Source organism: Pecten maximus, chromosome 3 (assembly GCF_902652985.1).
Source record: "Pecten maximus chromosome 3, xPecMax1.1, whole genome shotgun sequence".
NCBI classification, from domain to species: Eukaryota; Metazoa; Mollusca; class Bivalvia; order Pectinida; family Pectinidae; genus Pecten; species Pecten maximus.
Genome location: NC_047017.1, coordinates 9,943,626 through 9,965,932, shown reverse-complemented (window position 1 = coordinate 9,965,932; position 22,307 = coordinate 9,943,626). Strand labels below are relative to the sequence as shown.

Here is a 22,307-nt window from a genome sequence, read left to right as displayed (position 1 = left end):
ATTCTGGAAAGTATGACTAGGAAATACCAGGCTCGTAGAGTCTTGGTCGGCCTGGGATTTACATATTTGATTTATTGCGACTGTAGAATTCCGTGAGATACAAGCAGGAAATAATGACTAGACATTCTCTTTTGATGAACTCCAAGTGACGTGATATATTTTAACATATCTGCGATACTTAGGAACATGGAAGTGTTCAAAATTGTTCTTTTCGTCAGAATCTAATCCTTGTCAACACAAATATTTTTATTTTTCAGATGCGATACGTAAGTTTCAATTTCCGAGGAAGGATTATGAGAGACGGGAAGAAGGAAATATTCCCTACATAATTAGATACTGCTCTGTATGTTGATAGATATTTACGGTAGTAAATATTTGTACGGCGAAATACTGGAGTATCTAATTCTCAAATACAATGTACTGTATTGCGAGGGTAGGTGTGAGAGGTGTTCCGAATGTATGTCTGCATTTTGCCGCGGGAATTGAAGGTTGTTATGAGACATGCTCCGAATGCATATCTGTATTTATTGAGATATTGAAGGTAGGGATGAGAAATGTTCCGAATACACGTCTATGTTTTATTGTGTTATTGAAGATAGGCATGCGGAATGCTCAGAATGCACATCTGTCTTTAATTTGGGGTATTGAAGATAGGGATGAAAAATGAAAACAAAAAACAAAAAAACAAAACGAAAACAAAACCAAGCCAAACAAACAAACAAAAAAACTGATCCTCCTAACATCAAGCTGAAGAGAAGAACTGGTTTGGACTTATCTGACATTGAACATGCTTCATTTTTAACTCAGAATAGGCTCACTAGATTCATTGATGTGTGTATTCCCAATTCAAATAAATTTATTTTATGATTATTTTATTAACGTAACTTTGACCTAATTGCTTAGTTAACGTATGAGGTGTGATTTTACATTAGCCAGTGTTGTTAGATAACAGTGGCCAGGTTTATCTGTAGATTTTAGATGATATGAATACATGCGCCATCTCACAGAGATATCGGACACTACATATATAGTGTCGGACATTTCTGTGAGTTAACACTTTAAATAATATATATATTGTCTGAGAGTTACGGGTCGGATTTACACGTGAACATCAATATCAACTGTAGGGTCCACGATATCATCACTAGGGTTCTGATGAGGACTTGGACACTTTAATATTAAATAGCAACACACCTTTCTACCGGTAATGTACACTCCTACACTGTAACTAAAGTGAACAAACGAAACAACAGAAAGGTAACACAAAGCATAGTTAGAAGGTAAATCTAATCGCTAGCTCGTAACATTTCAACACAAGGAACTGGGATATTTTCGTCTGAACCGATAAACCATGACTCGGAACCGGCATTAATAAATGAGTTCCTGGGATGGTGATCGTCAGACTTCTGGCCAGAACAAACCAGAGGCTGGCAACCAAGCGATTACGTTCATTTATAATCACTGCTAATCTTATGGCCTATCTGAGCGAGATACAAGTTCCAGGCAACCTCGAAATCAGTACCGCCAGTGTCCGAGACATTTGCTCCTTAACAGGACCATTATCGGCCCCTTCTGGATTGTCGGCCTAGGTAACGACCACTATCAGACGTCCTGGCCCCTACTGACTTTTACCACCCCTTCAGTCCTCGGGTAAAAGGGGTTGGCGGTCGTAGAAGATTAAGTAGGATAAAGTCTATACTCGATAGATTGGTGACAGCTCTATAGCAGGATTTACTGGGGAAAGATATCACCCGTTATACGTATAATCAGGGTAACGAGTTAAAATGGAGACAACAAATCTCTGGTATATACCTACAGATGGGAACACCATACTATTGTTACATTACAGTCCTGGTATAGAACCAGTGTATGGGGAACACCATACTATTGTTACATTACAGTCCTGGGATAGAACCAGTGTATGGGGAACACCATACTATTGTTACATTACAGTCCCGGTATAGAACACCATACTATTGTTACATTACAGTCCCGGTATAGAACCAGTGTATGGGGAACACCATACTATTGTTACATTACAGTCCCGGTATAGAACACCATACTATTGTTACATTACAGTCCCGGTATAGAACACCATACTATTGTTACATTACAGTCCCGGTATAGAACCAGTGTATGGGGAACACCATACTATTGTTACATTACAGTCCCGGCATAGAACCAGTGTATGGGGAACACCATACTATTGTTACATTACAGTCCCGGTATAGAACCAGTGTATGGGGAACACCATACTATTGTTACATTACAGTCCTGGTATAGAACACCATACTATTGTTACATTACAGTCCTGGTATAGAACCAGTGTATGGGGAACACCATACTATCGTTACATTACAGTCCTGGTATAGAACCAGTGTATGGGGAACACCATACTATTGTTACATTACAGTCCTGGTATAGAACCAGTGTATGGGGAACACCATACTATTGTTACATTACAGTCTCGGTATAGAACCAGTGTATGGGGAACACCATACTATTGTTACATTACAGTCCCGGTATAGAACCAGTGTATGGGGAACACCATACTATCGTTACATTACAGTCCCGGTATAGAACCAGTGTATGGGGAACACCATACTATTGTTACATTACAGTCCTGGTATAGAACCAGTGTATGGGGAACACCATACTATTGTTACATTACAGTCCTGGTATAGAACACCATACTATTGTTACATTACAGTCCTGGTATAGAACCAGTGTATGGGGAACACCATACTATTGTTACATTACAGTCCCGGTATAGAACCAGTGTATGGGGAACACCATACTATTGTTACATTACAGTCCTGGTATAGAACACCATACTATTGTTACATTACAGTCCCGGTATAGAACCAGTGTATGGGGAACACCATACTATTGTTATATTACAGTCCCGGTAGGATAAAGTCTATACTCGATAGATTGGTGACAGCTCTATAGCAGGATTTACTGGGGAAAGATATCACCCGTTATACGTATAATCAGGGTAACGAGTTAAAATGGAGACAACAAATCTCTGGTATATACCTACAGATGGGAACACCATACTATTGTTACATTACAGTCCCGGTATAGAACACCATACTATTGTTACATTACAGTCCCGGTATAGAACCAGTGTATGGGGAACACCATACTATTGTTACATTACAGTCCTGGGATAGAACCAGTGTATGGGGAACACCATACTATTGTTACATTACAGTCCCGGTATAGAACACCATACTATTGTTACATTACAGTCCCGGTATAGAACACCATACTAATGTTACATTACAGTCCCGGTATAGAACACCATACTATTGTTACATTACAGTCCTGGTATAGAACCAGTGTATGGGGAACACCATACTATTGTTACATTACAGTCTCGGTATAGAACCAGTGTATGGGGAACACCATACTATTGTTACATTACAGTCCCGGTATAGAACCAGTGTATGGGGAACACCATACTATTGTTACATTACAGTCCTGGTATAGAACACCATATTATTGTTACATTACAGTCCCGGTATAGAACACCATACTATTGTTACATTACAGTCCTGGTATAGAACCAGTGTATGGGGAACACCATACTATTGTTACATTACAGTACTGGGATAGAACCAGTGTATGGGGAACACCATACTATTGTTACATTACAGTCCCGGTATAGAACACCATACTATTGTTACATTACAGTCCTGGTATAGAACCAGTGTATGGGGAACACCATACTATTGTTACATTACAGTCTCGGTATAGAACCAGTGTATGGGGAACACCATACTATTGTTACATTACAGTCCCGGTATAGAACCAGTGTATGGGGACACCATACTATTGTTACATTACAGTCCCGGTATAGAACACCATACTATTGTTACATTACAGTCCCGGTATAGAACCAGTGTATGGGGAACACCATACTATTGTTACATTACAGTCCCGGTATAGAACACCATACTATTGTTACATTACAGTCCCGGTATAGAACACCATACTATTGTTACATTACAGTCCCGGTATAGAACCAGTGTATGGGGAACACCATACTATTGTTACATTACAGTCCCGGTATAGAACCAGTGTATGGGGAACACCATACTATTGTTACATTACAGTCCTGGTATAGAACACCATACTATTGTTACATTACAGTCCCGGTATAGAACCAGTGTATGGGGAACACCATACTATTGTTACATTACAGTCCTGGTATAGAACACCATACTATTGTTACATTACAGTCCCGGTATAGAACCAGTGTATGGGGAACACCATACTATTGTTACATTACAGTCCTGGTATAGAACACCATACTATTGTTACATTACAGTCCCGGTATAGAACACCATACTATTGTTACATTACAGTCCCGGTATAGAACACCATACTATTGTTACATTACAGTCCCGGTATAGAACCAGTGTATGGGGAACACCATACTATTGTTACATTACACTCCCGGCATAGAACCAGTGTATGGGGAACACCATACTATTGTTACATTACAGTCCCGGTATAGAACCAGTGTATGGGGAACACCATACTATTGTTACATTACAGTCCTGGTATAGAACACCATACTATTGTTACATTACAGTCCTGGTATAGAACCAGTGTATGGGGAACACCATACTATTGTTACATTACAGTCCTGGTATAGAACCAGTGTATGGGGAACACCATACTATTGTTACATTACAGTCCTGGTATAGAACACCATACTATTGTTACATTACAGTCCCGGTATAGAACCAGTGTATGGGGAACACCATACTATTGTTATATTACAGTCCCGGTAGGATAAAGTCTATACTCGATAGATTGGTGACAACTCTATAGCAGGATTTACTGGGGAAAGATATCACCCGTTATACGTATAATCAGGGTAACCAGTTAAAATGGAGACAACAAATCTCTGGTATATACCTACAGATGGGAACACCATACTATTGTTACATTACAGTCCCGGTATAGAACCAGTGTATGGGGAACACCATACTATTGTTACATTACAGTCCTGGGATAGAACCAGTGTATGGGGAACACCATACTATTGTTACATTACAGTCCCGGTATAGAACACCATACTATTGTTACATTACAGTCCCGGTATAGAACCAGTGTATGGGGAACACCATACTATTGTTACATTACAGTCCCGGTATAGAACACCATACTATTGTTACATTACAGTCCCGGTATAGAACACCATACTATTGTTACATTACAGTCCCGATATAGAACCAGTGTATGGGGAACACCATACTATTGTTACATTACAGTCCCGGCATAGAACCAGTGTATGGGGAACACCATACTATTGTTACATTACAGTCCCGGTATAGAACCAGTGTATGGGGAACACCATACTATTGTTACATTACAGTCCTGGTATAGAACACCATACTATTGTTACATTACAGTCCTGGTATAGAACCAGTGTATGGGGAACACCATACTATTGTTACATTACAGTCCTGGTATAGAACCAGTGTATGGGGAACACCATACTATTGTTACATTACAGTCCCGGTATAGAACCAGTGTATGGGGAACACCATACTATTGTTACATTACAGTCCCGGTATAGAACCAGTGTATGGGGAACACCATACTATTGTTACATTACAGTCCTGGTATAGAACCAGTGTATGGGGAACACCATACTATTGTTACATTACAGTCCCGGTATAGAACACCATACTATTGTTACATTACAGTCCTGGTATAGAATACCATACTATTGTTACATTACAGTCCTGGTATAGAACCAGTGTATGGGGAACATCATACTATTGTTACATTACAGTCCCGGTATAGAACCAGTGTATGGGGAACACCATACTATTGTTACATTACAGTCCCGGTATAGAACCAGTGCATGGGGAACACCCTACTATTGTTACATTACAGTCCTGGTATAGAACACCATACTATTGTTACATTACAGTCCCGGTATAGAACCAGTGTATGGGGAACACCATACTATTGTTATATTACAGTCCCGGTATAGAACCAGTGTATGGGGAACACCATACTATTGTTACATTACAGTCCTGGTATAGAACACCATACTATTGTTACATTACAGTCCCGGTATAGAACCAGTGTATGGGGAACATCATACTATTGTTATATTACAGTCCCGGTATAGAACCAGTGTATGGGGAACACCATACTATTGTTACATTACAGTCCTGGTATAGAACCAGTGTATGGGGAACACCATACTATTGTTACATTACAGTCCCGGTATAGAACACCATACTATTGTTACATTACAGTCCTGGTATAGAACCAGTGTATGGGGAACACCATACTATTGTTACATTACAGTCCCGGTATAGAACCAGTGTATGGGGAACACCATACTATTGTTACATTACAGTCCCGGTATAGAACACCATACTATTGTTACATTACAGTCCCGGTATAGAACCAGTGTATGGGGAACACCATACTATTGTTACATTACAGTCCCGGTATAGAACACCATACTATTGTTACATTACAGTCCCGGTATAGAACACTACACTATTGTTACATTACAGTCCCGGTATAGAACCAGTGTATGGGGAACACCATACTATTGTTACATTACAGTCCCGGTATAGAACCAGTGTATGGGGAACACCATACTATTGTTACATTACAGTCCTGGTATAGAACACCATACTATTGTTACATTACAGTCCCGGTATAGAACAACATACTATTGTTATATTACAGTCCCGGTATAGAACCAGTGTATGGGGAACACCATACTATTGTTACATTACAGTCCCGGTATAGAACCAGTGTATGGGGAACACCATACTATTGTTACATTACAGTCCTGGTATAGAACCAGTGTATGGGGAACACCATACTATTGTTACATTACAGTCCTGGTATAGAACACCATACTATTGTTACATTACAGTCCCGGTATAGAACCAGTGTATGGGGAACACCATACTATTGTAACATTACAGTCCTGGTATAGAACCAGTGTATGGGGAACACCATACTATTGTTACATTACAGTCCCGGTATAGAACCAGTGTATGGGGAACACCATACTATTGTTACATTACAGTCCCGGTATAGAACACCATACTATTGTTACATTACAGTCCCGGTATATAACACCATACTATTGTTATATTACAGTCCCGGTATAGAACCAGTGTATGGGGAACACCATACTATTGTTACATTACAGTCCCGGTATAGAACCAGTGTATGGGGAACACCATACTATTGTTACATTACAGTCCCGGTATAGAACACCATACTATTGTTACATTACAGTCCCGGTATAGAACCAGTGTATGGGGAACACCATACTATTGTTACATTACAGTCCTGGTATAGAACCAGTGTATAAGGAACATCATACTATTGTTACATTACAGTCCTGGTATAGAACCAGTGTATAGGGAACACCATACTATTGTTACATTACAGTCCCGGTATAGAACCAGTGTATGGGGAACACCATACTATTGTTACATTACAGTCCCGGTATAGAACACCATACTATTGTTACATTACAGTCCTGGTATAGAACCAGTGTATGGGGAACACCATACTATTGTTACATTACAGTCCCGGTATAGAACACCATACTATTGTTACATTACAGTCCCGGTATAGAACCAGTGTATGAGGAACACCATACTATTGTTACATTACAGTCCTGGTATAGAACCAGTGTATGGGGGACACCATACTATTGTTACATTACAGTCCCGGTATAGAACCAGTGTATGGGGAACACCATACTATTGTTACATTACAGTCCCGGTATAGAACCAGTGTATGGGGAACACCATACAATTGTTTCATTACAGTCCCGGTATAGAACCAGTGTATGGGGAACACCATACTATTGTTACATTACAGTCCCGGTATAGAACACCATACTATTGTTACATTACAGTCCCGGTATAGAACCAGTGTATGGGGAACACCATACTATTGTTACATTACAGTCCTGGTATAGAACCAGTGTATGGGGAACACCATACTATTGTTACATTACAGTCCTGGTATAGAACCAGTGTATAGGGAACACCATACTATTGTTACATTACAGTCCTGGTATAGAACCAGTGTATGGGGAACACCATACTATTGTTACATTACAGTCCTGGTATAGAACCAGTGTATGGGGAACACCATACTATTGTTACATTACAGTCCCGGTATATAACCAGTGTATGGGGAACACCATACTATTGTTACATTACAGTCCCGGTATAGAACCAGTGTATGGGGAACACCATACTATTGTTACATTACAGTCCCGGTATAGAACCAGTGTATGGGGAACACCATACTATTGTTACATTACAGTCCTGGTATAGAACCAGTGTATGGGGAACACCATACTATTGTTACATTACAGTCCTGGTATAGAAAACCATACTATTGTTACATTACAGTCCCGGTATAGAACCAGTGTATGGGGAACACCATACTATTGTTACATTACAGTCCCGGTATAGAACCAGTGTATGGGGAACACCATACTATTGTTACATTACAGTCCCGGTATAGAACCAGTGTATGGGGAACACCATACTATTGTTACATTACAGTCCCGGTATAGAACCAGTGTATGGGGAACACCATACTATTGTTACATTACAGTCCTGGTATAGAACCAGTGTATGGGGAACACCATACTATTGTTACATTACAGTCCCGGTATAGAACCAGTGTATGGGGAACACCATACTATTGTTACATTACAGTCCCGGTATAGAACCAGTGTATGGGGAACACCATACTATTGTTACATTACAGTCCCGGTATAGAACCAGTGTATGGGGAACACCATACTATTGTTACATTACAGTCCTGGTATAGAACACCATACTATTGTTACATTACAGTCTCGGTATAGAACCAGTGTATGGGGAACACCATACTATTGTTACATTACAGTCCTGGTATAGAACACCATACTATTGTTACATTACAGTCCCGGTATAGAACCAGTGTATGTGGAACACCATACTATTGTTACATTACAGTCCCGGTATAGAACCAGTGTATGGGGAACACCATACTATTGTTACATTACAGTGTGGTATAGAACACCATACTATTGTTACATTACAGTCCCGGTATAGAACCAGTGTATGGGGAACACCATACTATTGTTACATTACAGTCCTGGTATAGAACCAGTGTATGGGCAACACCATACTATTGTTACATTACAGTCCCGGTATAGAACCAGTGTATGGGGAACACCATACTATTGTTACATTACAGTCCTGGTATAGAACACCATACTATTGTTACATTACAGTCCTGGTATAGAACACCATACTATTGTTACATTACAGTCCTGGTATAGAACCAGTGTATGGGGAACACCATACTATTGTTACATTACAGTCCCGGTATAGAACCAGTGTATGGGGAACACCATACTATTGTTACATTACAGTCCCGGTATAGAACACCATACTATTGTTACATTACAATCCTGGTATAGAACACCATACTATTGTTACATTACAGTCCCGGTATAGAACCAGTGTATGGGGAACACCATACTATTGTTACATTACAGTCTCGGTATAGAACCAGTGTATGGGGAACACCATACTATTGTTACATTACAGTCCCGGTATAGAACCAGTGTATGGGGAACACCATACTATTGTTATATTACAGTCCCGGTATAGAACACCATACTATTGTTACATTACAGTCCCGGTATAGAACCAGTGTATGAGGAACACCATACTATTGTTACATTACAGTCCCGGTATAGAACCAGTGTTTTGGGAACACCATACTATTGTTACATTACAGTCCTGGTATAGAACACCATACTATTGTTACATTACAGTCTCGGTATAGAACACCATACTATTGTTACATTACAGTCCCGGTATAGAACACCATACTATTGTTACATTACAGTCTCGGTATAGAACCAGTGTATGAGGAACACCATACTATTGTTACATTACAGTCCCGGTATAGAACACCATACTATTGTTACATTACAGTCTCGGTATAGAACACCATACTATTGTTACATTACAGTCCCGGTATAGAACCAGTGTATGGGGAACACCATACTATTGTTACATTACAGTCCTGGTATAGAACCAGTGTATGGGGAACATCATACTATTGTTACATTACAGTCCCGGTATAGAACACCATACTATTGTTACATTACAGTCCTGGTATAGAACCAGTGTATGGGGAACACCATACTATTGTTACATTACAGTCTCGGTATAGAACACCATACTATTGTTACATTACAGTCCCGGTATAGAACCAGTGTATGGGGAACACCATACTATTGTTACATTACAGTCCTGGTATATAACAAGTGTATGGGGAACACCATACTATTGTTACATTACAGTCCCGGTATAGAACCAGTGTATGGGGAACACCATACTATTGTTACATTACAGTCCTGGTATATAACAAGTGTATGGGGAACACCATACTATTGTTACATTACAGTCCCGGTATAGAACCAGTGTATGGGGAACACCATACTATTGTTACATTACAGTCCCGGTATAGAACACCATACTATTGTTACATTACAGTCCTGGTATAGAACCAGTGTATGAGGAACACCACACTATTGTTATATTACAGTTCTCGATGGGAACTTTTTTACATACAGGTTGACAAACTTAATTTCATTTTATTTTATTTTTTTTATTGTTTTTTTTTGGGGGGGGGGGGGTTTTCCCAGTCCGATGACGTGATATACAATCCATCATTTGTCAGGTGGTCCTGAGTCTGAAATACGAGGAAAGTACTCGACATTTAGACTGAAATCGACATGGCCCAGCTGTCACACTGCGAATATAAAACACTACGATGGTTGGTCAACGGCCAATTATTGCGTTATTGAGAAGGTCTAAACTTTCACATTTTAAACTTTTTAACTTTCTCGTTTTAGTTTCAAAACTTAATTATGGTGATTACACAAGATCCTAAGTTAGTTGATGTATAGACGATAGCTGTTTACATTAACTGTTTTATTTACGGTTTCGCGGTTTGTTTGGGTTCATCTCGGTTTTGCATCTTGGGGTCCACTGCCTAAGGTAAACCTAAACAGCTTTAACTGAGAATCAAGTTCATTTTTAATGGTTGGCGAACTGTGCCACAGAGAACATTTCAAGTGTTACAATGCTGATAGACGGGGACGGCTATGACGTTTCTAAATCACGTGGTGTTGCGAGATCTTTACCGTTATTATAGAGTATCATAAAGCGAATGTAAAATTCTTCACCATTTTAAAAATAATCTACTTCCTTTGAAAATGACTTCATTTTGAGCCAATAAAAGCGACAGGAGGAGTCGTTGAGACGAGCAGTCAACCCAGCTTTATATCCGGGGAGACCGCGCGAACGAAGCAGACGTCATAAAGTTGGCAATAAATGACAACCATTTGATTGTCGCTCATGCTATCAACAAGTGTTGCCGACCAGTTTATACTGCCACTCGTCATAGAGTGCCCCGTGTTAAACGTTTTATAGACCGCGGCTTTTCCGGAGAAACTTTCCCAATGACAGTGTTTGTATGGGTCACATGGTATAAATTATATACAACAAAAAACTGTTGTTTTTTTTCTTCCTATAATGCTCCGTTTGTTATTGTTTTATGGCACCCTACGAAAATATTTATAACATCCTCATTGGCTTGGTTAAATCAATGTAAGGATTTTTTAAAGCAAAATACAAGGTAAAAGAATGAATAAATCCGCGGGAAACGAAACATCCTGATTTACGTGGCAATGTTTCTGTCGTCTGCCATCGTCCGGAGTGCGGGTGAGTTTGAGGGTCTGAGGGAGCGCGAGTAATCCTAGACGTGTCCTGAAGATCTACCCCGATTAGATTGCCCCAGTTCCACCCTGTCCGCTGACAGACACTTTATCAATGTGTTATCAGCTGGCTCGGCATGCCTTCCTCACCAACCCGTCTATCTATACGAGAGGTGCGCCCCGGCTCAGTCCTTACTAGCGTTTATTGCCAGATCAATAATTGGAGAGCACCGGTAAATATACTTAGTTTGGCCAACTTTATTTTCTTAGGAAAAGTCAACACAAGCAAATTCAAATAAAAGTTTGAGATTTTACTAGCCTCAGTAAGTGGTAAAAAGAGCTCGGTGGCAGACCGACCAGAATTAGGCTGCATGTCAATGCTGTTTATGGCAATCTTTGTCTAAACTGGCTTGTTTGGAAATATGTTGTAAGTGTTTCGTTTCACACTTATGGGTTAAAATGGATTACTGAGGACTAATTTCACTACCATATCGACTGTTTAATGGATAACGCGGGTCGTCTGCCATCAAACTTTCATTTCGAAATGGCTAATTATGGATCAGACCTGGCGCCAAAGATCGGGGTAACCCTTTGTTATTCATTTTCCTTTGCTTAACTTCATTCTGCTCCCCTATAAACACCCAACTCTCTCGCTTTACGCCAGACCCGCTATACCCCTCTTCACTGTCCGCCATTTTGTTTCGTCCTCCTTCAGCCTCTCGCGAGTAGCCATGATGCCAATCGACTTGGAAGTGTGGGTTTGCTACTGAGTTTATTCCGAGAGGGGAACAATATCGGGTTCCAGATTGATTTTAACCTTTGACAAATGCGATGTGATTATTCAAGTATATTTTATCAAATCGGGACAGGATCAGAAGTACAAAGTTTGAGATAATGTTTGGCCCCGATACTAACAGTGTCGCATACAATGACAGGTTATCAAATCTGCTGGATACACGTCACAACCCTATTCTGTCCGATTGAGTTAAGCACACTCTGACTGACGATGAGAATGAGAAATATTATGCTTTATTAAGTTACTTGTCGGGGTAAAGTGGAGTTTTCAGCTGTTCTATAACTGGAAGCCCCCGGTCAATCGCGATGAGTTCCTCGTGAACGTTGCTGTTTCCCTGTTCCGCGGCACATTTCATTCGATTTTATCCCCAGAAATAACATAATCACCAATTACTTGGGTTATATACAGGGTTGACCTGACTGTGACATATGGGGTACGGTCTGAGTGGTGTGGATTTATTCTGAGATCGTTTAGAGATTTATTTCATCCACAACTTTGACTAGAGATACTTTATATACTAGTACAGTCCATCAGAGACATTTATATCACATTTAGTTCTCTGAGTCCGTCTTCTATTTAGTATTGTTGTTAAAGGCTAGATATAATTTCTTGCTGCTTGTATTGCTGAACTAGTTTCTGGACTAATTTTTACATTTGTGGGCGCTTGTGTTTCTAATCTATTTTCTTTTCTTGTAACTAGCTTTTTGGGCGCTAGTATCTTATGAACCTTTTTTTATTTTAGATAATTCTTTAGTTTCTGAGCTTAGATATCGAAAAAAGTCTGACGCAAGAAATGGCATCAGGTACATCATGAAGAAAAATAATAATAATGACGTCATTAAGCCGATGACGTCATTAAAATAAATAGTCGATTGACTGTTTTTGTTGTCACCTTAATAACCACGAACCAAGAATGAATAAGTGTTTAATTCAGTGTTCTGTGCATAAGTAACTGATTTGTATTTAATATTATCGGATTTGTTTTCAATGTCATCAGATTGGTATTTAATGGTATCAGATTTGTAGCTATTTGTGTCTTAATATCTTTCTAATGTCTATATTACTGCTATCCTGCGGAATCATCAGCATCATAATTAGCTGGAAACTGACAAAATATAATGTTTCGAATATTGTCGCGTGCGACACACGTGACAGTCTCCACCATAATATTTACCTTATATGGACATGTAAGCGCATTGAACACCCGGATAATAGTGACCGGTACAACATGCCCCATTATTATTACAAATGGAGGCGCGTGTCTATTTCTATAGCAGACGAGTCGGCGCGAGAAGAAATAGATTAATTAGCAGTGATACAAGGGCCCAGAGTTTGTTGACAAATTCTCTAATGACGGACAAACCGATAAAAGATTATGGCGGCACACGTTTGGCGAACTGTTAGACACGTCAGTGCAAATGGTGTACGTCTCCGAATATGTACGTGGTACTACTTTGCACAAACTGTCCTCGGAACAGTTAGACGTTGCTAGGCAACTTCGATGACGCTGATGTGTGAGGTAGCGGCACTACGTATATTCTTCACGTCCTTATGACGTATTAATCCACAATAACCAAACTTCGATAACAGAAGATCGAATTAACCCGCTATACATACACCCTTAACTCGAATAAAGCTAATTATTCGTGGTGATTAACAAAAACTGTCAGATTTACTTTTTATTAATTACTAAGCTATATCAGGAAATAAAAGTTTATTTCGAACTCGAAGTGCCAGAGAATCAAAACCACCTTTCAAGCGGAAGTCATACTGAGATTATTAATATCGTCTACCAATACATGAGCGATTGTATACAACATTGAGCGCTGGACACTCAAAACGCAAGTAAATAATAAGTTGATAGGAATTATACAACACGAAACGGACCATCTCTCTAAACAGCGGATAGCACATGTGGTATGTTCTATGACGTCAGACTGGGCGCCACCCATCATTTATTTCTCGTGATGAAATATTTCATGGATTTGATACAGTCATCCCGTAAACCGGATATAGTCTGCCGACCCTAAACATTTCCACATTCGAATGGACGCTCCCTTCCAGTCTCACGTTTTTATTTTTGTTTTTACTATGTCGTTACCTAGCCCAGTGGGCCCAATATGGCGACCAACAATTACGAATGTTTCACAAATCTCGTGTTATCAGCGCTAGTATTATCACCACAAATATCCTCACTCATCGAACGAGACGTGCTGAGCAGGATCAGTTCAACAAAACGGATTCTGACAATTTATTAGCTCGATAGATCTCTCTAATTTCACAGTCATATTTTCGCTCTCAAATATCAGTAAATAAGATCGAGGACATGACAACCTCAGTTATAAACAGCGCTTATCTCGATGTCTATAACCCAGGATTATAAATTACTGATACCCAGAGGCATGAAGAGCATTTTATCTTCTACTGTATCCGACGGCGTAAAATATTTCCCAATAAAATTTATGAGGGATTACCGCGCCGCGACTGTTCTAAAATCCGGGCTCTTCAAATATTCCAACCTTCCACCGTTGATATGCTCCCTATGCTGTTGTCATGACGATGCCAAACGCTTGCATTACAGGTATAATGCAAAATTCAAAATTACCTGTGCTATCTCTTTGTTTCCTCCACACGCCGGAGAGCTACAAAATCCCGACTTCCTGTTTGACAGTTCGTGCGTCACATCACAACACCTGTTGTCCGTTTTGCTATGACTCGATTTCCTGACATTTTATTTTCGTATTTTTTTTTCGAGGATTTGTTTTTACACACAAGCTGTGACACTCAGTGTTGGCCGATAAGAACGAAGTTGCAATTTCGCAACATGATAAATCGCCACTGAATATTGTATTATTATTTTTCATTGTGTGAAAAAAATGAAATATTTCTAGGATTTGACATTTTTTTAAAGAATAATATATATTTATCTGAAATCTTCCCTATCATCCTTTTCTTAAAAAATACGTGGCGCCACCCGTTTCCGGTGTCGGACGAGTTTTTGCGACCTGTAGCGAGCCATGGTAATGGTGTGTTGTGCCGGTATCAGATATTTGTATACCTATTCACGAAAGCACGTGCCGAGTTCTAAGACTAACACCATTTTACATTCGATAAAGGGTGTATAGAAAACAGTCTCATAAAGCATGCTAACTTTGTTGTTATCAAGTCGTCAATGAGATAAATTTCCCGCAAAAAATAGATGACAATGCGAGTCACGTGACAGACCGGAAGAAGTGTCGAGAAGACGCGGGATTGCCCATTTAACACCGTATAGGACGAACTCTGGTGGGATCTCGAGATATTTCTCACTCACAGTGTCATCTGTTATCGCCAAACTCAAAAATAAAAATAGTCTTATCTACAATTCAGGGAAGTACCCGTTTGGCGGTTTGGGGGATGGACCATGTCACTTTAACTGACAAGTGACAGCTGACAGAATGAGTAGGACACATGCACGTGTTGCTGGGTGTCCCTATAGGACAATAATTCAGTCTTAAATAAGATCTAGTATCTATGAATTATCTTTTTGCGCATCAAGTTGAATTAAATCAATTTGAACTGAAACATATGGACAAATTCGGCGTATATATTTCAGAATTAAAATGTCGTCAGATTTGTTCTAATGAAGGAATATAATTAGTGTGGTGATATAGAATGACACCTTTATAGGCTTCACAACGTCACTAGATCATAATCCATTGTTGTCTTATTCCAACGTCATGTAGTCATACTCCATTGTTGTCTTATTCCAACGTCACGTGGTCAAACTCCATTGTTGTCTTATTCCAACGTCACGGGGTCAAACTCCATTGTTGTCTTATTCCAACGTCACGTGCTCAAACTCCATTATTGTCTTCTTCCAATGTTACATGGTCAAACTACATTGTTGTCTTATTCCAACGTGACGTGGTCATACTCCATTGTTGTGTTATTCCAACGTGACGTGGTCATACTCCATTGTTGTGTTATTCCAACGTGACGTGGTCAAACTCCATTGTTGTCTTATTCCAACGTCACGGGGTCAAACTCCATTGTTGTCTTATTCCAACGTCACGTGCTCAAACTCCATTATTGTCTTCTTCCAATGTTACATGGTCAAACTACATTGTTGTCTTATTCCAACGTGACGTGGTCATACTCCATTGTTGTGTTATTCCAACGTGACGTGGTCATACTCCATTGTTGTCTTATTCCAACGTGACGTGGTCATACTCCATTGTTGTGTTATTCCAACGTCAAATGATCCTACCCAGTATAATTACTATCCTATCCAGTATGATAACTATCCTATCCCGTATGATTACTATATCCTATCCAGTATGATTATTATCCTATCCAGTATGATTACTATCCTACCCAGTATGATTACTATATCCTACCCAGTATGATTACTATTCTTTCAAGTATAATTACTATCCTATCCAGTATGATAACTATATCTTATCCAGTATGATTACTATCCTATCCCGTATGATTACTATATCCTATCCAGTATGATTATTATCCTATCCAGTATGATTACTATCCTATCCAGTATGATTACTATCCTATCCAGTATAGTTACAATGTACTATCCTATCCAGTATGATTACCATCCTATCCAGTATGATTACTATCCTATCCAGTATGATTACCATCCTATCCAGTATAATTACCATCCTATCCCGTATGGTTACTCTCCTATCCAGTATGGATACTTTATCCTATCCAGTATTGTTACTATATCCTATCCAGTATGATTACTATATCCTATCCAGTATGATTACTGTCTTATCCAGTATGATAACTATATCCTATCCAGTATGATTACTATCCTATCCAGTATAGTTACTATCCTATCCAGTATGATTACTTTATCCTATCCAGTATGATTACTATATCCTATCCAGTATGATTACTATCCTATCCAGTATAATTACTATCCTATCCAGTATAATTACTATCCTATCCAGTATGATTACTATATCTTATCCAGTATGATTACTATATCATATCCAGTATGATTACTATCCTATCCAGTATGATTACTATCCTATCCAGTATAGTTACTATCCTATCCAGTATGATTACTATATCCTATCCAGTATAATTACTATCCTATCCAGTATGATTACTATCCTATCCAGTATAATTACTATCCTATCCAGTATGATTACTATATCGTATCCAGTATGATTACTATATCCTATCCAGTATGATTACTTTATCCTATCCAGTATGATTACTATATCCTATCCAGTATGATTACTATCCTATCCAGTATAATTACTATCCTATCCAGTATGATTACTTTATCCTATCCAGTATGATTACTATATCCTATCCAGTATGATTACTATCCTATCCAGTATAATTACTATCCTATCCCGTATGATTACTATATCCTATCCAGTATGATTACTATCCTATCCAGTATAATTACTATCCTATCCAGTATGATTACTATATCCTATCCAGTATCATTACAATGTACTATCCTATCCAGTCTGATTACTATCCTATCCAGTATACTTACAATGTACTATCCTATCCAGTATGGTAACTATCCTATCCAGTATGATTACTATCCTATCCAGTATGATTACCATCCTATCCCGTATGATTACTATCCTATCCAGTATGATTACTATCCTATCCAGTATGATTACTATATCCTATCCAGTATGATTACTATCCTATCCAGTATAATTACTATCCTATCCAGTATGATTACTATATCCTATCCAGTATGATTACTATCCTATCCAGTATAATTACTATCCTATCCAGTATGATTCCTATATCCTATCCAGTATGATAACTATATCTTATCCAGTATGATTACTATCCTATCCCGTATGATTACTATATCCTATCCAGTATGATTACTATCCTATCCAGTATAATTACTATCCTATCCAGTATGATTACTATATCCTATCCAGTATATTTACTATCCTATCCCGTATGCTTACTATCCTATCCAGTATAATTACTATCCTATCCAGTATAATTACAATGTACTATCCTATCCAGTCTGATTACTATCCTATCCAGTATAGTTACAATGTACTATCCTATCCAGTATGGTAACTATCCTATCCAGTATGATTACTATCCTATCCAGTATGATTACCATCCTATCCCGTATGATTACTATCCTATCCAGTATGATTACTATCCTATCCAGTATGATTACTATATCCAACCAGTATGATTACTATATCCAACCAGTATGATTACTATCCTATCCAGTATGATTACTATATCCTATCCAGTATGATTACTATATCCAACCAGTATGATTACTATCCTATCCAGTATGATTACTATCCTATCCAGCCAGAATGATTACTATCCTATCCAGTATGATTACTATATCCTATCCAGTATGATTACTGTCTTATCCAGTATGATAACTATATCCTATCCAGTATGATTACTATCCTATCCAGTATAGTTACTATCCTATCCAGTATGATAACTATATCTTATCCAGTATGATTACTATATCATATCCAGTATGATTACTATCCTATCCAGTATGATTACTATATCCTATCCAGTATGATTACTATCCTATCCAGTATGATTACTATCCTATCCAGTATAATTACTATCCTATCCAGTATGATTACTATATCCTATCCAGTATGATTACTATATCCTATCCAGTATGATTACTTTATCCTATCCAGTATGATTACTATATCCTATCCAGTATGATTACTATCCTATCCAGTAAAATTACTATCCTATCCAGTATGATTACTTTATCCTATCCAGTATGATTACTTTATCCTATCCAGTATGATTACTATATCCTATCCAGTATGATTACTATCCTATCCAGTATAATTACTATCCTATCCAGTAGGATTACTATATCCTATCCAGTATGATTACTATCCTATCCAGTATAATAACTATCCTATCCAGTATGATTACTATATCCTATCCAGTATGATAACTATATCTTATCCAGTATGATTACTATCCTATCCCGTATGATTACTATATCCTATCCAGTATGATTACTATCCTATCCAGTATGATTACTATATCCTATCCAGTATGATTACTATCCTATCCAGTATGATTACTATCCTATCCAGTATGATTACTATCCTATCCAGTATGGTAACTATCCTATCCAGTATGATTACTATCCTATCCAGTATGATTACTATCCTATCCCGTATGATTACTATCCTATCCAGTATAATTACTATCCTATCCAGTATGGTAACTATCCTATCCAGTATGATTACTATCCTATCCAGTATGGTAACTATCCTATCCAGTATGATTACTATATCCTATCCAGTATGGTAACTATCCTATCCAGTATGATTACTATATCCTATCCAGTATAATTACTATCCTATCCAGTATGATTACTATATCCAACCAGTATGATTACTATCCTATCCAGTATGATTACTATCCTATCCAGTATGATTACTATCCAGTATAGTTACAATGTACTATCCTATCCAGTATGATTACCATCCTATCCAGTATGATTACTATCCTATCCAGTATGATTACCATCCTATCCAGTATAATTACCATCCTATCCCGTATGATTACTATCCTATCCAGTATGATTACTATCCTATCCCGTATGATTTCTATCCTATCCAGTATGATTACTATATCCAACCAGTATGATTACTATCCTATCCAGTATGATTACTATCCTATCCAGACAAAATATGTTAGTCGTTAACCAGACAAAGTAAATTAGTCGTTAACCAGACAAAGTAAGTTAGTCGTTAACCAGACAAAGTAAATTAGTCGTTAACCAGACAAAGTAAGTTAGTCGTTAACCAGACAAAGTTAATTAGTCGTTAACCAGACAAAGTAAGTTAGTCGTTAACTAGGCAAAGTAAGTTAGTCGTTAACCAGACAAAGTAAGTTAGTCGTTAACCAGACAAAGTTAGTAAGTCGTTAACCAGACAAAGTAAGTTAGTCGTTAACCAGACAAAGTAAGTTAGTCGTTAACCAGACAAAGTTAGTTAGTCGTTAACCAGACAAAGTAAGTTACTTTTCCCTTACAGTAGTCTGTATCAAGGTGACAACGAGATTCACATAAAAACTACCAACACATGTGCAGTTGCATTTCCTATTCTGAGATAGACTGGTATCGATTTCAGAATTTGTTTGCGCAACTTTTTTTTTTTCTCTCAATCGTGAGTAGCTGCGTTATATACGCGTATATGACGGGTTTAACACTGCACTTTTACAGTGCAAACCTATTAACATCAAACCCTACTACATGATATACATATTTATGTATTTGTTCAGAGGGGCGTAAGTTCTAGATATCGATATTTCCATACCTACACCCATCTATTCAGGTCCTGTGTACTCCGCTAAGAGGCGCCTTTTTGTTTGTGACTTCGAGTTTCTATTGTTTCATACAGAAACAGTTCGATAGGCTTGTTCTCTTTAATGAAAGTCAGCTATATTCCTGTATTTGGTAGGGAGAACAAACATGGATTATCTACATAGGGAAAAAGACAGCTCACATGGGTTCCTATTGGCATCACTTCTCACGACTAGATAAACCAAGCCTCAACGACACTAAGACTGTGATTCTGTGATTCTGAATACATGTTACAATCACGTGATCAAATATCAATCTCATTAGGAACCCTTTTAGGGTTATAAGGCATTGTTTTAAAGTTTACTTGATGATTTACATGTTACGGGGAAAAAAAGTAAGGTATAGTCTCAGACAAGATAAGATTGGTCTGAAATAGATCGTTCTCGGTCAATTTGTAACTTTCTTCTGTTATGAATAACTCTTATACTATACCGAATTTGATATTTACAAGGATACATGACAGGGGTTTAAACCTAAGGCTCCTTTAGTTATACTGATAATTAAACAAACTACGGAGTAAGATTCACTGGGAAACAAACCAATTGTCCTTGAGCAAAAAGTTGTTTCACTTCTAGGAGAGTAAAATCGGGTCCAGGAACAATTTTAAAATGACTTCCTCGTCGTCACAGAAATAGATTTAACGCATATGAAAACAAGGGTGAGCAGAAAGGAAATAGGAATGACTGCCAGTCATATTGTACATGGTCCCCGGAGTTGTTGACCCCTACGCCACGGACCCTCCCTTTACCCCACGGCATGGCGCTCTAAGTATCCTCCAGTGTGCTAAGTCACGTACCCGAGTCTGACGATATCGGGGGAGGGGAGCTTACCCCGCGCGCGCGCCCAGTATCAAAGGTTTCCCATATGGCCCCGGCATTTGTTGGTAAAACTTAGGGAGTGCAGGGGTCAGTCTAAATAAGGACGACACTATTTCGCCGATAACAACATTCTTTTCATCTGTAAGATAACGGCCTTTTTTCGTTTATGATATTAATGGGGTGTTTTACTCTGTCTGGTTTTCGTGTCTTTGATATTAACAGGAAATTAGCATGTCTTATCCTGAATACTCAGAAGAAATGATTGATTAACTATTTAATATGTTTCATTAGATATTGATATTGGTTCTAATTCAAAAAATACTGGATAAAAGTTTTTTCTCTGAGTTAAGACCAATGAATCTTTATCAAAATGTTCCGGACATCGAGTCTTCTACAAATATCCAAACTAACATATACTTAATTCGCTATAGAATATCCGGAATAACGGAATCCAGATAAATGGCATTCCTTCAAAATTATCGAAGAAAAAAGTACTTTCCCCCATTTCGG

The 22,307-nt window shown here is 38.4% G+C and overlaps 1 long non-coding RNA gene across 1 annotated transcript in view; it reads left to right on the top strand.

Annotated features, from left to right (window-relative positions):
- Positions 1-12,181: 12,181 nt before the first annotated feature.
- Positions 12,182-22,307, top strand: part of LOC117323149 — a 31,295-nt gene continuing 21,169 nt past the window's right edge. Inside the window, exon 1 of the long non-coding RNA XR_004531656.1 lies at positions 12,182-12,395. This is a non-coding gene — a long non-coding RNA (uncharacterized LOC117323149). The remainder of the gene's footprint in view (positions 12,396-22,307) is intronic.